The sequence below is a fragment of the Carlito syrichta genome, unplaced genomic scaffold (genome assembly GCF_000164805.1).
Source record: "Carlito syrichta isolate Samal-C Ts95f unplaced genomic scaffold, Tarsius_syrichta-2.0.1 Scaffold135714, whole genome shotgun sequence".
In the NCBI taxonomy this organism is placed as follows: Eukaryota; Metazoa; Chordata; class Mammalia; order Primates; family Tarsiidae; genus Carlito; species Carlito syrichta.
In genome coordinates, this window is record NW_007079810.1 from 133094 (window position 1) to 148668 (window position 15575).

Here is a 15575-nt window from a genome sequence, read left to right on the forward strand (position 1 = left end):
ATGGTTAGGATGAGAGGGTCCCAGTCTGTGAGACTAATCACATATTAAAAGGGAGTGTTCCCATAAGGTTTTGAACCATGGACACAGGAGCGACACATTCTATCCAACTGGGGAATTTTTCAAGCTCTATCCCTGTGCTATTAGGACAGTATGAAATATTGGGGTGAGCCTGGGAAACATTTTAAGTAGAACTAGGGAACCCCCACTTGGATATGGTTTGTAGATATTTTATTAGGTCCCCAGGGGCCCCAAATGTGAGCTATTTGTGTAGCCCCATAGGAGGTTTTATTTTCTTGACTCATCTTAAGACAACCTAACTTAGGAGTGTGAAAAAGGCAACTAGGAGGGCTATTACTAGCCGCTGTGAAGTTAAATTTTGTACTATGGTCAGCAGTAATATGTATATCAGACTGTTCCCCCAACATATGGGTATTGTTGGTAAAAAGAGGGACCAACCCAGCAGCCCAAGTAGCGGGCTGGAGAATGGGAGGGTCCAGGAAATAAGTCCAGTAAGGATTTTCCCTTGTTCTACCAACCTGACAGGCAACAATGGCTATCATGGCCATGGACAAGGCTTGATGGGAACTTGGCCCCCTATTCTCCTCAGCCATCTGTTGGGCTCTTTGAGTCAGGCATTTCAACTGGCCTCATGTAGGTGAAGATGCTCTTCTGGTAGTGGCCGCAGGGTTTCGGAGCCTCCATCTTGTCACTGGGACGCTCTCTGGTTCCTTCTGGCTGGGTAGCTGCACCGGGACTGGTAGGGAGATCTTCAGTATCTTGAATCTGGGTTCCAGTCCTTCTGTCGAGTCCATCAGCATGTCAGATGACTCTCTCTGGGAGCCAAATAGGTTTATGGGCTACATCTGGAAAAACACAAGCAAATCCTCTGCCCCACATTAGCACAGGATCGGGTCCCCTCCATTGCTTACTTTGGAGGTCCTTCCATTTTACCAGATCCATAGGATGTCCAGGATTAGGGGCCTGATGCCTATCTGCAGATGTATGGCCATGTTCATCACAGTTCAAAAAATTAATTGTAAATAATGCATGGTCTAATTGGTCATGGGGGAACAATAATACCTGTCTCCCCCTTTTTGTTTGTTTGTCTCTTTAAAGTTTGGTTGGCATGTTCAATAATGGCTTGTCCTTGAGCATTATAAGGGATTCTTGTAATATGAATGATAGAATAAGTGGCAAAAATGTGTAAAGGGCGCACTAGTGTAAGCCGGGCCATTGTCAGTTTTAATATTGGCAGGCTTACTGAGGAAAGCAAAGGCTGCCAAACAATGAGAGATTACCTGTTTAGCATTTTCTCGCATGTGAGCAGTAGCAAAAACAAAATGTGAAAAGGTATCTATAATTACATGAACCCATTGTAATTTACCAAAGCTTGGGATGTGGGTAACGTCTGTTTGCCATAACACATTGGGTCTCAGTCCTTGGGGGTTAACCCTCGTGGGCTGCATGGGGAAATGAATAACACAGCTGGGGCATTGGCGAATGATTTGACTGGCTTGTTTTCTGGCAAGGTGAAATTCTTTTTGGAGGCTTGAGGCATTTTGGTGATGTGTAGTGTGAGAGGCTTGCACAACAGCATAAGGCTGTGTGGTTGTTATCAAATGATCTATAGCTTGATTACCTAAAGCTAAGAGGCCAGGAAGTCTTGAATGGGTGTGGATAGGGCCCACAAGACAAGGAAATTGGCGAACCCAAATTACCTGTCATAAAGTCCAGAACAGGTGAAAAATTATCTCAGAGCTGGTGTGGCCAATTGTCGCTATTTCTTTTTTCTTTTTTTGAGTTGGAGTCTCACTCTGTTGCCCAGACTGGAGTGCAGTGGTTGCTCCCAGCCACCGCAGCCTTGACCTGCTGGGCTCCGGCAATGCTTCCACCTCAGCCTTCCAAGTAGCCAGAATTACAGGCTGCGCTACCACACCCGGCTGAGTTTTTGATTTATTGTAGAGATGAGGTCTCACTGCCTAGGCGGGTCTCAAACCCACGGGCTCAGGCAATCCACTCACCTTAGCCTCCCAAAGGCGCGGGATTACAGGCTGAGCCACCGAACCCGGCTAATTGTCAATCACCTGAGTGATGCCCACTGTATAAGCACTGTCACTACAAACATTTAGTGACCTGTCAACAAAATGTGTCAAGGCTAAAATGAGTGCCTGGATTTCCACTATCTGGCTGGATGCGTGAGAGGTTTGTTGGACAAAGGAGCCCATCTTGCTATAACATTTTGCCTTGTCATTGCTAGAGCCACCTGTGGAAATGGTTAATGTTCTAGGGACGGGGGAGGTCTTAATCATGCTGGGAAAAATGAAGGATGTGGTGGCAATGAACTGCACCAATCTATGTTGAGGGTAATGGTTATCAAGGAGGCCAGGGAAATTAGCAAGAGAAAGTTGCCAGGTGTTAGAGTTTTGCCATAGCCAGGATTGCTGAGAGGTTGTGGATGGAATGACAATGATTTGAGGTTCTGTCGTAAACGGAAATAACTTTTGGCAATGACTTGAGCCACTAGGTCATGAAACGGGAATAACAATTTAGAAGGGGTATGTCCCAAATGTAACCACTCCAAAACTCCATTTTGTTGCCATAATACCCCCATGGGTGATTGAGGGGGTAGGAAGGACTAAAAGTTGAATGGGCATGCATGTCAGGGACAACTCGGGTGAGCTGAGCCGAGTGAATAGCTGCTTCTACTTTTTGGAGGGCCATAGCGGCCATGGGCATAATTTGGCATGGGGAGGTTGGTGAAGAGTCCCCACAGAGGATATCAAATAGTGGCCCAAGCTTTTTAGTGGTGAGCCCAAGGGAACTATGGAGCTAATAAATATCGCCTAGAAGCTTTTGGAAGTTGTGCAGGGTACACAGCGAATCTGCTCTGATTTGAAGTTTTTGAGGGTGTATTTTATGCCCCTCTATGATATGGCCCAAATATGAAAAGGGGGCAACCTTCTGGGTCTTCTCTGGTGCCACTATGAGGCTATTACTGGAAAGGGAAGCTTGTAGGCAGGCAAATACTCCAAGTAATTCTTTCTGGTTTTCATGGGCCACAAGAATATCATCCATATAATGGATGATATAAACTGTAGGATAGGTCTCTCTAATAGGTTTGATGGCTCCTGCTACATATTCTTGACACATAGTAGGGTTATTTGCCATACCCTGGGGCAGAACCTGCCAGCAATATCGCTGCATGGGATGGTAAAGTGAAGGAACACTAATCCTGGATGGAGAGGTATGGTATAGTAACAGTCTTTTAAGTCTAAAACTGTTAGATGGTAATTCCTGGGATAACAGTAGAGGAAGGAAGCCCCGGCTGCAGGGGTCCCATGGATTCCATAGGTTGGTTAACTGTTCAGAGATCTTGCAGTAGCCTCCATCTGCTGGAAGATTTCTTTATAATAAAAAGAGGACTATTCCAAACACTGAGAGTAGCACCTATGTGCCCCGCTGTTCCTGAACAAGGGCATTAACAGCTTGGAGTTTTTCTCCAGTTAGGGGTCATTGATCAACCCAAACAGGATTATTATCAAGCCAAGTAATTCTGGCAGCAGTCTGGGTTAGAGAAGGGATCAAGACCCCCAAGATTGTTGAGAGGAATAACCTAGCCCTTGCCACTTTGGCTGGGAGGTAGCCTGAATGGGGGTCGACATTCCTTGTTGATGTTTTCCCAGGCCCATTGTGGGGTTAAACCCCTGATTAAACATTTGATGAGTGACAGCTGACCCAGGGTTAAGAAGCAAAAGCCCCATATTTGCCAATATGTCATGATCCCACAGATTCACAGGAAGGCCGGAAAGAACATATGGCTGGAAAAATCCTGACGTACCTTCCCCATCCTCCCATTTAAAATTCCAGCACTTTGATCAGGGGAATGGATTTGACCAATACCCAACAGATCAGTGGATGCCCTATTAAGGGGCCAGGCTCTTGGCCAATGGTTTGTGGTAATGACAGAAACATCTGCCCCAGTGTCTATGATGCCCTTGGAGGGCTTGCCTTTGATTTTTAAGCTAAGTTCAGGGTGTCTCTGTCCTACCAAGTGAGACCAATAAATGTGATCAATAGACCCAAACCCTCCTTCGCCCTGAGGATGGTGACTGAGCACATGCCCCCTCTTATTAACTGGAAGGAGCACTAATTGAGCAATTCCTGTTTCAGGAAGTATTTGTATAATGGCATTAGTAGTTTGAGCCATTACTTTAATTTGGCCCATATAGTCCTCATCTATAATACCCAGGAGTACTTGGAACCCCTTTAAGGTGAGGCTGCTGCATCCCAAAATTAGTCCAACATTGCCCACAGGGATAGGCCTGTACACGCCAGTGGGAATGGCCTGAGGTCCCATTTCTGGTGTCAGTACATATCGGGAGGTGGAAAGAGGTCCAGTCCTGCGCTTTCTGCGGTGGCTTGGAAGAGGTCCTCAATGGTGTACTTGTGCTTCTGGGGAAGGGCCATGGCAGAGCCAAGGAGAGGGCCCCCGTGTTTGATGGGGCTGGGACAGGCCCTGTGGTCCATTTTCCCTGATGTGGGGGAAGCGTCTGGCCATCTACATCTGTTTTGGCTTGACACTCATTAGACCAATGTGATCCCCTTTTACATTGGAGGTTAATCCTAGGCTGATGTGGGGTTGAGGTTCCCCGCGGGAGATGAGTGTTTTGAACAGGTAGGGGCTGAGAACACTGTCTAGCGAAGTGCCCTGGCTGACCACAGGCAAAACTTTTTTTTAGATTTTGAACTGGCTTTCTTGGGACCAAGCACCTCTTTGAGAGCCGCAGCCAGGGCTGCTCCTTGAATGTAGGAGGACCCTATGTCTGCACACAAATGGATAAAGTCGGTAACTGTCCCCTTGGCCCTACAGGGCCGGATTGCTTGCTGACATATCTTGTTAGCATTCTCAAAGGTAAGCTGCTTCACTATGATAGTCCCTGCTTCATGGTCCCTGATGACTCTGCTGGCTGCCTGATATAGGCACACCACAAAGTCAGTGTAGGATTCCTCGGGTCCCTGTCTGATTTTGCTAAGGTCTTCAGATCTTTCTCCTTTAGTTGGCAGCTTTCGCCAACTTGAGTAGCACAGATATCGATCTGCTGATAGGCTTGTAGAACATAATTTAGTTGTTGTTGACCGCCATTGTGGGTGCCTTGCCCCACCAACATATTGAATGGGATGGCAACATTATGAACCCGGTTCCTCTCCGCCTGTTTGTGGCTTCTATCATATCGATCAGATTTCCACAATAATCCCCAGGACTCAAACAAGCCTTGGCCAAAGTCTGCTGATCTTGAGGGGGAATAGCATCAGTAGCCATATTATCAACCAAGCTAGAAACAAAAGGAGAAGTGGGACTGTACATAGATATGGCACCCTTTAAATCTTTCAGAACCTTATTTATGTATTTTTAACTTTAAACAGTTTTATTACACAAAGGTTGTCACATAATTGGTATTTCTCTACTTTGTACAGTTATTCTTACTTTCCATGGAAAGGTTGCTTCTGAACTTCTCATCTGGTGGTAGCAAGCACTAAAATCCTGATTTGACAGAATAGTAGTAAAAATGCCTCAACGATTTAAGTTGAAAGCAGTACACTGGTACATGGCTCTTGCACCCGGTACCAGTAATGTACAAATGTCTTTTGTAAAAATACAAAATAAATTATCTGTAGGCATGAACAATGACAGCAGTAAACCACTATATATTGTCAACTGAAACCAGTAACTGATGGTTATAGTGATCTTAATCAGTCAGCCTTTTTTTCAGTCATTTCTTCAACTGACGTCTCTGAAGTTATTGGGGAGGACACTGCCTTGAGTTTCCTGTCACAGCTCATTAACGATGGCAAAGCACTATTCTAGGAGTGAGAACATGCCACCACCATCCCACCTCCCATCCCACCCACTGCACCCATTCCAGGGTCCTTCTCTTCTTTAGGCATTTCTGTGACCACAACTTCTGCCATAATTAACAGGGAGGCCACCCAGCAGCATCCAATAAAACTGTTCTTACAACCTTTGTTGGGTCAATGATTCCTTTTTCCGCCATATTCACAAAATCTCCAATCATAGCATCGTAACCAATCTCAGAGGAACTTAGCATAATTTTCTCAACTATCAAAGAGGCTTCAACACCTGCATTCTTGGCAATGGTCATTGCAGGAATTTTGAGTGTTCTTTTAATGATTTCTGTACCAATTTTTTGATCTTTGTTAGCTGGAGCTAATGAGGCCAAGACTGGAATGCACCAAAGCAGGGCACAGCCCCTGCCCAGAACAATGCCTTCTTCCGTAGCTGCTCATGTAGCATTAAGGGCATCTGTAACCCTGTGTTTCTTTGCATTCACTTCAACGTCACTTGTCCCACCAACCTTCAGCGCAGCTACTCCATCTGAGAACTTTGCCAGATGTTCATTCAGCTTTTCCTTCTCATGTTCACTAGTTGTGATATCCAGCTGCTCAATGATTTCTTGAATACATTTTTCAATATGAGCCTTGTCACCGTCTCCTTTCAAGAGCATAAAATCATCTTTGGTTACGATGACCTCTCCAACTTTTCCTAAGTCATGAGGCTGAACATCTTCAAGATTTAGGGTCAGCTCCTCTTCACTAAACACTGCACCACCAGTAGCAATAACCATATCTTTAAGCTGACTCTTTCTATTATCACTAGAACCTGGAGCTTTGACTGCTACAACCTGAAGACCAACTTTTAGCCTATTCAAAATGAGTGTACTGAGAGGTTCTCCATCAACATCTTCAGCAATTATGACCAAGGGCTTACGGAGAGCACTGGCAATTTCAAGAGTAGGTATAATGAACTGGACACTAGAAATTTTCTTCTCACCCAATAGAACATAGGTATCCTGAAATTCACATTTCTGACCTTTTGATTTATTAATAAAGTATGGAGAAATAGAGCCTCGATCAAGCTTCATGCCTTCAATAATTTCTAATTCATCATTTAGTGTTTTTCCATCCTTTACTGTGATCACACCCTTTCTTCTGACTTTTTTCATAGCATCAGAAATGATGTTGCCAATTGCTTTATCTCCATTTGTGGAAATTGTAGCAACCTGAGCAATTTCTTCCGGGGTTGTCACTGGTTTGGACTGCTTCTTAAGTTCCGCAATGACAGCATCAACAGCTAACATTACACCTCTCCTGAGTTCTACTGGATTAGCGCCTTTGCCAATCTTCTCAAAGCCTTCCTTGGCAATAGAGTGTGCCAGCACAGCAGCAGTGGTGGTGCCATCCCCTGCCTCTTCATTTGTGTTATTGGCAAAATCCCGAACAAGTTTATCTCCAATGTTTTTATATTTATCCTTTAAGTCAATTGACTTTGCAACAGTCACACCATCTTTTGTTGCTTTGGGACTTCCCCAATTCTGCTTAATAATCACTGTTCTTCCCTTTGGCCCCATTGTAACTGCCACAGCATTAGCTAAAAGGTCTACACCTTGCAGCATTAAGGCTCGAGCATCTGCACCAAATTTTACATCTTTGGCATAGGGCCTAGTGAGATGGGGAGCCAGCGCTCGGGACACCAGTCTCATCTGGCGAAGGACGGGTAATTGGAGCATTTCTGCGGGCACGGAGCAAGCGTGGCGGGTGGAGTGAGAGAGCGCAGCAAGTTCGGACTCTTTCAGAACTTTAAAAGAAAATGTCTGGTATGCGCGAATTCCCTGTCCTGGGTTGTTTGGATCAGACCGCTCGACTGCCGGGTATAAATGGAAGTCAGTTACATCCTCCCCCTCTTTGTGAGCCTTTTGTAAGCAATGTTGCAGTAGAGACACCACAGACTATGGCAGGGCTGCCTTTAGCATTGGCCGGGCACCCAAGATAGGTGTCGAAGGTCAGGCCGCAAAGGTTAAATTGACAGATTCTTTAAGATCCAAGTCATCATCAGAGTCATGGACTCCTTGGTCCATTTCAGACCCTGCGTTTGACTCACACCCAATTTATAGGGGAGCCTCAGGTGGCAGTAGTAAATCAGATGGAAGGGGTGGTGGCACAGGTGCAGGCAGCTTATTTGCCATGGTGTCTAATGGTACCCGAGAGTCCTCTCGCTGTGGGTTGAGGCAATCCCGGATCAAAGACTACAGGGTGAACATAGGGATGGGAAATTTACCAAGGACTTCTAAGCCCCCCAAGCTATTTACCAACCTTGTTCCAAGTATCCAAATTAACTATCCCTTGAGCAGGGAACCAGGGGCATGTGTCCTGCACAAAGCTTAAAAATTCCTCTAGCTGAAAACCTTTAAATGGGCAGCCCCTTGCCCGAAGCATAGATTTTTAACACTTGGACATACAGACTTCTCTTTGGGGAGTCAGAATTACCCATGTTTTACACCCAACTGAACTGAATCTGTTCCTTACCTTCCCTTATTTAGGTGCACAACTCTCTTGGAGCATCCCGTCACCTGGGATGAGGAGTTCTCTCATGCTCAGGTCCCTGTTCAGTCGCCAGGTGCCACGGCCCACGCGGCTGCCTTGAGGTTCCCGAGAGAGAGCGGCGAGAGATTAAGAAAGACACAGACACAAAAACATAAAGAAAAGCTGGGGCCAGGTGGGACACTTTCTTCTGATGGAGGAGAAGTGGCCTTGAACTAGCTCAGCATGTTTATTTTATAATCAAGCACAAAGGATTCGAGGAAGGGATTCAAGGTCTATGAGGGGGCCAGAACGGAATTTTGTGGCTACATCTCTTGTTCTTTGGCTAGGGTGTGGAACAACCAAGCGGGGCCTTGCCTTGGCTTGGGGTCTTGCCTTTGCTCCAGGTCTGCTGTTCGGACAGAGCTCATCTGTTTCCCACACCATGGGAGTTTGGGTGTTTTACAAGTCTTCATAGGTAGAAATAATCTTTGCAAGGACCACTATAGAATGCTGAGTAGAATCTGTTTACATTATATCTGGGAAGAGGGGACATTTGCTCCTTATCTTGTTGAGATTTCTGTCACCAACAGTTGGAAGGGACTCCAGTTTCAAGACAAAGGTTTACAATTTCTTTAGTTAGCACCAAGAGAAAAAGAAGCATACCACTAGACAGAAAGGGGAAGAATATTAGTGTTTTTCAGAAAACAAATATGAGAAAGACAACCTTTGCATCTTCTGAATTATTCTGTACTCAGAGAGCAACATCTATACTCCAAGTCTGCAGGACAAGCCCTGGGGAAGGGAGATGAATGTAAAGGGGAAAGATCAAGGGCATGCTGGGATCCCAGGCACAAGGTGGAGGCTTCGGGATGGGCCAGAAGTTGCGTCTGTTCTCACTGCCTCCACCTTGGCAGTGTGGGTGACCTGCACGAGTGGCCTTTGTCAGAGAGCTAAACACATACCTGAGAACCATAGTCCTGTACTCAGTTTATTCTACAATAAATTCTCTAGAATGTCTGAATTTTAACTAAGAAGTTTCTCCTCCCCTCATGTATCTCTCTTATTCTAAACTCCAAACCCTGAAGGCAGAAAAGGCAAAGGTTACCTTGTCTGGGGTTTGTTTGTTTGTTTTGAGTCAGTTTCACTCTGTCACCTAAGCTGGAGTGCAGTGGACGATCATGACTCACTGCAGCCTCAAATTTCTGGGTTCAGGCGATCTTTCTGACTCAGCCTCTTGAGTAGCTGGGATTACAGGCACGTGCCACCACACCCAGCTAATTTTTTTAGAATATTATTTTTTGTAGAGACAAGATCTTGCTCTGTTACCCAGGCTAGTCTAGATCTCCCGGGCTCAAGCATTTCTCCTGCCTTGGCCTCCCCAAAAGTGCTGGGATCATAGGTGTGAGTCACTGTGCCCAGCAAACCTTGTCTGGGTTTTAATCCAAGTTATCAGTAGCCTGAGACATTCTTATTGTCCTTGAGACACAGTGGCCTCGTATACTTGGGACGAGTCCTGTACAATGACACACTCGGCCTTGGAGCCAGAACACATAGGTTTTGAATCCCAGCTCTGCAACTCACTAACAAAGAGTCTTCTCTGCAAAATGGAGAAGATACTGATAGTATTGACCCCAAATTGTTGTGCCAATTAAATGATCCACATTAAGAATGTACAAGAGGCCGAGCTCAGTGGCTCAACCTGTAATCCCAGCACTTTGGGAGGCTGATGTGAGTGAATTGCCGGAGCCCACGGGTTCGAGACCAGCCCAGGCAAGACCTCGTCTCTACAATAAATCAAAAATTAGCTGGGCATGGTAGTGCATGCCTGTAGTTCTGGCTACTTGGAAGGCTGAGGTGGAAGGATTGCTGGAACCCAGCAGGTCAATGCTAGGGTGGCCATGAGTGTGCCACTGCACTCCAGTCAGAGTGATGGAATGAGACTCCAACTCAAAAAATAAAAAATAAAGAATGCACAAGGGTTGGGCACAGAGTCATGAGTCAATTAATGCTGTCCAGACTTCTTGCCTATCTGTATTCAGGTCCTTGTTGCCCAGCAGGACTCTGTGCTTTGTGGGGGCTTCTGGGTGCTTTCCATGTGCTATCCAAAATGGGGATTCTGCAACTGGAAAGGGAAAAGAAATTCCATACTTCCCGAGAATGGAGTCACATCCTCCCACCAATGCACTCACCTGTAGAGGAACCAGGCCACTTCTGGGAATGGCAAACATGTGAAATGACACCTGCCCAAGACGAGTTACCACAGTGTTGGTGATGGCCAAAGACTGGGAAGGACCCAGATGTGTATCCGTGGGGTCTAGGTGATGATTCATGGTCTGTATCTTGGATACCAGGCAGCTGTGAAGAAAAATGGGGGATGCTGTCTGTCTGCTTACAAGATATGCTGCAAAGGGGGAAAAGAAGGAGACAGAACAGGACAGAGTGTGCTACTTCTTTTATTATAAAGGGGGAAATGGAAAAATAATTCTTAAATGGTCAATGAGCTCATGAGAAGTTGGCTAACATCACCAATCACTAGGGAAGTGCAAATCAAAACCACAATGAGATACTGCACACTCATTGCAATGGTGATTATGTATATATTCTCTGGACAATAGCAAGTGCTGGTGAGAAAAAATTGGAGCCTTGTGCAATGTGGGTGGGAATGCAAAATGGCACAGCCACTATGGTGGTTTCTCAAACAATTAATCATAAAATGGTCACATAATCCAGCAATTCTGCTTCTAGGTGTATATGCCAAAGGATTGAGAGCAGGAATTCAAGCAGACATTTGTATACCCATGTTCATAGCAGTATTTGTTCTTAATAGGCAAAAGGTGGAAACAGGTCAAGAGTTCATTGATTCATGAATGGGTAAACAAAAAGTGGTCTACACACCATGTAATATTGTTGGAAGGAAATTCTGACACTTGCTATAATACAAATAAATCTTGAGGTCATTATGCTGAGTGAAGTAATCAGACACAAAAGAGCAAATGCCATATGATCCACTTGTCTGAGGTGCCCAGAGTAGTCAAATTCATAGACAGTCGGGCTCAGTAGCTCAAGCCTGTAATCCCAGCACTTTGGGAGGCCAGGGTGAGAGGATTGATTGAGGGGTTTGAGACCAGACTGGGCAACTTGGCGAAACCTCGTCTCTACAATAAATTAAAAAATTAGCCGGGTGTGGTGGCGTGCACCTGTAGTTCCAGCTACTTGGAAGGCTGAAGCAGAAAGATCACCTGAGCTCAGCAGGTCAAGGCTGTGGTGGCTGTGAGCATGCCACTGCATTCCAGCTGAGTGACAGAGTGAGATTCCAACTCAAAAAAAAATAAAATTCATAGACAGAAAGTTGGACGGTGGTTGCCAGGGGCTGGAGGAGGGAGAATGAGGAGTTAGTGTTTAATGGGTGCAAAGTCTCACTTGGAGAAGATGGAAACATTCTGGGGGGGGGGAGGGTGGTGATGGTTGCATAGCAATCTGAATGTACTTAGCACCATTGAATGTACACTTAAAAGTGATTAAGATGGTAAATCTTATGTTGTATGTATTTTACCACAATTTACATTAATTCCTATTTGATTTGCATAAAGAAGTTGAGAAAGCTTTGTAGGTCACTAATAGCACAGCTCGTCAAGGGGCTGATCTCGGGCCAGGTAAATAGAAGCAGGGATGAGACAGCCTTTTTGTGTCAACACACATATACAGACACCCACAGATATACATTTCTGGGCCATGTAAATATAATACCTACTCCCAGAAGTAAACTGAAAAGGTTAAGTTGAATATAGCTCAAGGATAGGAGTAGATGGGGCCATTTCTCAGGAGAACTTCAGAGGCCTCTGCAGCTTGGAGAGGGGACCTGGGAACTCTGCAAAGGAGAACAGAAGAGAGGCTCCCAAAGGGGACCCAAGAAAGGTCATTACTGCCACAGAGAAGAGAATGACCTGGATGTTGGTGGGTCCCCATGGAGAGAGGGAGATATGGGGAGACCACTGCATATATTCAAGGAAGAATGAGTAGTGGCCTGAACTTAGGTGGTGGCCACAGGGTGGAGATGAGGGGATACAGCAAAAGAGATTTAAAACATGGAAGGAGTGACCATGGATGCTGAGGACAAAAAAAGCAGACGTGTGAGGATGTCTACTGCACATCCAGTCAAGGGGACGGGTGCCCAGGTTGTCCTTCCCTAAACCAGGGGAGAACTGGGGACAAGGGCAAGTTTGGAAGGAAACAGCCCAACTCACTTCAGTAGAAACAAAGAAACTGATGAAAGGAACTGTGGGAAGGTCACCGAGCTCCAGGGGTGCCAAAGAAGAGGCTTGGCACCACACGACCCAGGACAAATAACCAAAAACACAAGCACAGGGCAGCTGTTGTCAAGATCTTCCAGCTTATGCTGGGCCTAGAAACCACAATGCACCCTACACGGCTGAAGCTGGCCCTGGAGTCCAGAAGCTTCTTCATCTCACAACCCATCCTCACTGCAAAATAAATAAAATTGATGTACATGTCATCTGCTTGGTGGTGTTCCTTGCTTATGATCCTCGGTCTCGTATGGGCATTCCTGGTGGGAAGAGCCTCGGTCACATGTCTGTGTTATTTCTGCATGGAACACCGAGAAAATGAACTTTCTGGCTTCTGCCTTAGAAAGGCAGAAACTTCCCAAAGTACAGTAAAGGCTGGGCAGCCAGGAAATATGCAGATGCCCCCTGGGAAGGCGGGTATGTGGGCCAGAGTGGAGGAGCCAGGTCCTGCCTAGAGTTAGAGATTTGGGAGGTGTCAGCTATGGAAGGGGAGTGAAGTCATGTGACCAAGAGGGTGGGAGAGGGAATGAACTCTGAGAAAGGATCCTAGGATCAGCCACATTTAAAAGCTGGAAGAGCAACTTAAAAGGAGGAGGAGTAGCTACGTGCAGTGGCTAAAGTCTGTAATGCCAGCACCTTGGGAGGCAGAGGTGAGAGGATTACTTGAGCCCAGGGGTTGGAGACCAGCCTGAACCACATAAAGAGACCTCATCTCTACAATAAATCAAAAATTGGCCGGACATGGTGGCATATGCCTGTGGTTCCAGCTATGTGGAAGGCTGAGGTGGAAGGATCACCTGAGCCTGGCAGGCTGAGTCAGTGGTGGCCGTGAGCGTACCACTGCACTCCAGCCTGGGCAACAGAGTGAGACTAGGACTCAAAAAAAAAAAAAAAAAAAAAGAAGGAGTAGTGACTGGGGGGACATAGATGTCCTAGAAATTTGCACAGTTGAGGGTATTGGGAAGATAGAATTAAAGACAAATTCTCCCCTCAATTCAGAAACCTCTTCACAAAGGTAGAAGTAAAATTCGAGGGAGGACCCAAGCATACCTGGAATTTATTTATAAAAATTGTGAGGCTGGGCGCAGTGGTTCAAGCCTATAATCCCAGAACTTTGGGTAGCCAAGGCAAGAAGATTGCCTGAGTCCAGGGTTTCGAGACCAGCCTGGGCAACTTGGTGAGACCTCATCTCTACAAAAGATTTTTTTTTAATTGTGTATTTATTCTTACATGTTTAAACTTCGGTCACCTTCAAAGTACTCTCCGTTTGATGCAATACACCTATCAAGACAATTTTTCACTACTCGAAACCGTTTCTGAACTCATCAATTTTGATGTTTTTTAGTACTTCTGCCATTTTTTGTTTTACTTCTTTTGCATTGGCAAAATGTTTTACTTTGAGAACTTTTTTCATCTTGGGAAACAAAAAAAAGGTTGCTCAGGATGAGATCAGGTGAATAGGGAGGGTGGAATACAGGGGTCATGCTGTTTTTGGTCAAAAACTGCTGAACACTCAGCATAGGTGGGTAGGTGCATTGTTATGGTGGAAGAACCAGTCACCTGTTTACTACAACTTGGGACATTTCTTCCACAACATAGCCTCTCATAATGTTAGCTGGTACGCTGATACCAATGAGTTTCTAGAACACTTACCTAGCAGGGAAAGACTGTACTATAAGGTGTCAGCCCTCCAAAAGATCATTCAGGTTATTTTTTTAATTTCCCCTCGTAAATCAGTTTTATCATTGAATACATGTCAAATTAGAATGTGAATCAAATCCCAGGCAATCTTCTAGGAGATTGCAAAGAGAGAGAGATGCCACTCTTTAGCCAAGCAGTGGCAACCTATAACACACATGCTCTTAAGACAAACAGTGACTAGTCCTGGGGTAGGAGGACTTGACAGCCCCTCTTGTCACACTCAGTTCATCCTACATTCACCTGGAGATGGTGGTGACCATCTCAATACTTCACTCTCTCCGTCACAGAAAAAACAAACTCCTCCTTATCTCTATGGCAATAGGCATCTGGCAACCTGGAGTGAGGCTTCCACCTTTTCCCAGAAACTAGGAGGTGGGGCTCTCTGCCATGATAAATTCCTTTCAATGAGGTGGCACCCGAGTCCTTGAGGAAGACAGTTCCAGGCTGTAGGACAGGTGAGAGTCTTAGTTGGGTTTTAGAAAGTTTTGCATACATCTCAAGGGGACACAAAGAGAATTTTTAATGACACCTTTTCCAAAGAGGATTCTCCAACACAAAAGAGGAGATTCTTTCCTTCTCTGCCCTAGGGAACACATTTCTATTTTAATTTGTATTTACCTTCACAGAAGTTGATCCAGGAACAGAGGTGGCATATGGACTCAAAGGCTGCCCAACAAACTAGAGATATGTCGGGTAGGTTGGGCAATAAGGATGTGGGTAGCCCTGGTGAAACGATTTCAGAGAAAGGAGAAGATGGAAAGTGAACAGAAGGAGTGAGTGGAAGAGGAAGAAAGGAAAACAAAGAAAGCATTCAAGGAATTGAGGAGGCTTGACCGAGAAGGAAGAGGCAGTGGAAGGGAGGAAGCCCAAGGAATGACCTCCAAGGAGGGATGGGATGAGGGGACAGAGCCAATGGAGAGAGGGTGTTGAAGGTTGGCAGGGGACAGGCTCTCTCTATCTCTTGGGGCCAAGGTCGCCTGGGGAATGATGATTTGGGGGTCTTGAACTTCCAAGTCTGCAGTGCAAATGAGAGTCAGGGCTTAGGATAAAACATCAGCCCAGGTAGTTCAGGCCTTGGCGGTGAGAAGTTGATGATGAGAATCTCAGGATGTTGTCTGTGATCAGAGTCACAGATTTATCTGTTTCTGGGATCAGATGAGAGGCCAAGGTACAGGAAAGAGAGGCTGGTCT

At 45.6% G+C, this 15575-nt stretch overlaps 1 pseudogene across 1 annotated transcript; it reads right to left on the bottom strand.

The window, feature by feature from the left end:
• Nucleotides 1-5407: 5407 nt before the first annotated feature.
• Nucleotides 5408-7604, bottom strand: LOC103250941 (annotated as a pseudogene). The gene has a single exon (XR_503691.2). The product of XR_503691.2 is annotated as a 60 kDa heat shock protein, mitochondrial pseudogene (transcript).
• Between the last annotated feature and the right edge of the window lie 7971 nt (nt 7605-15575).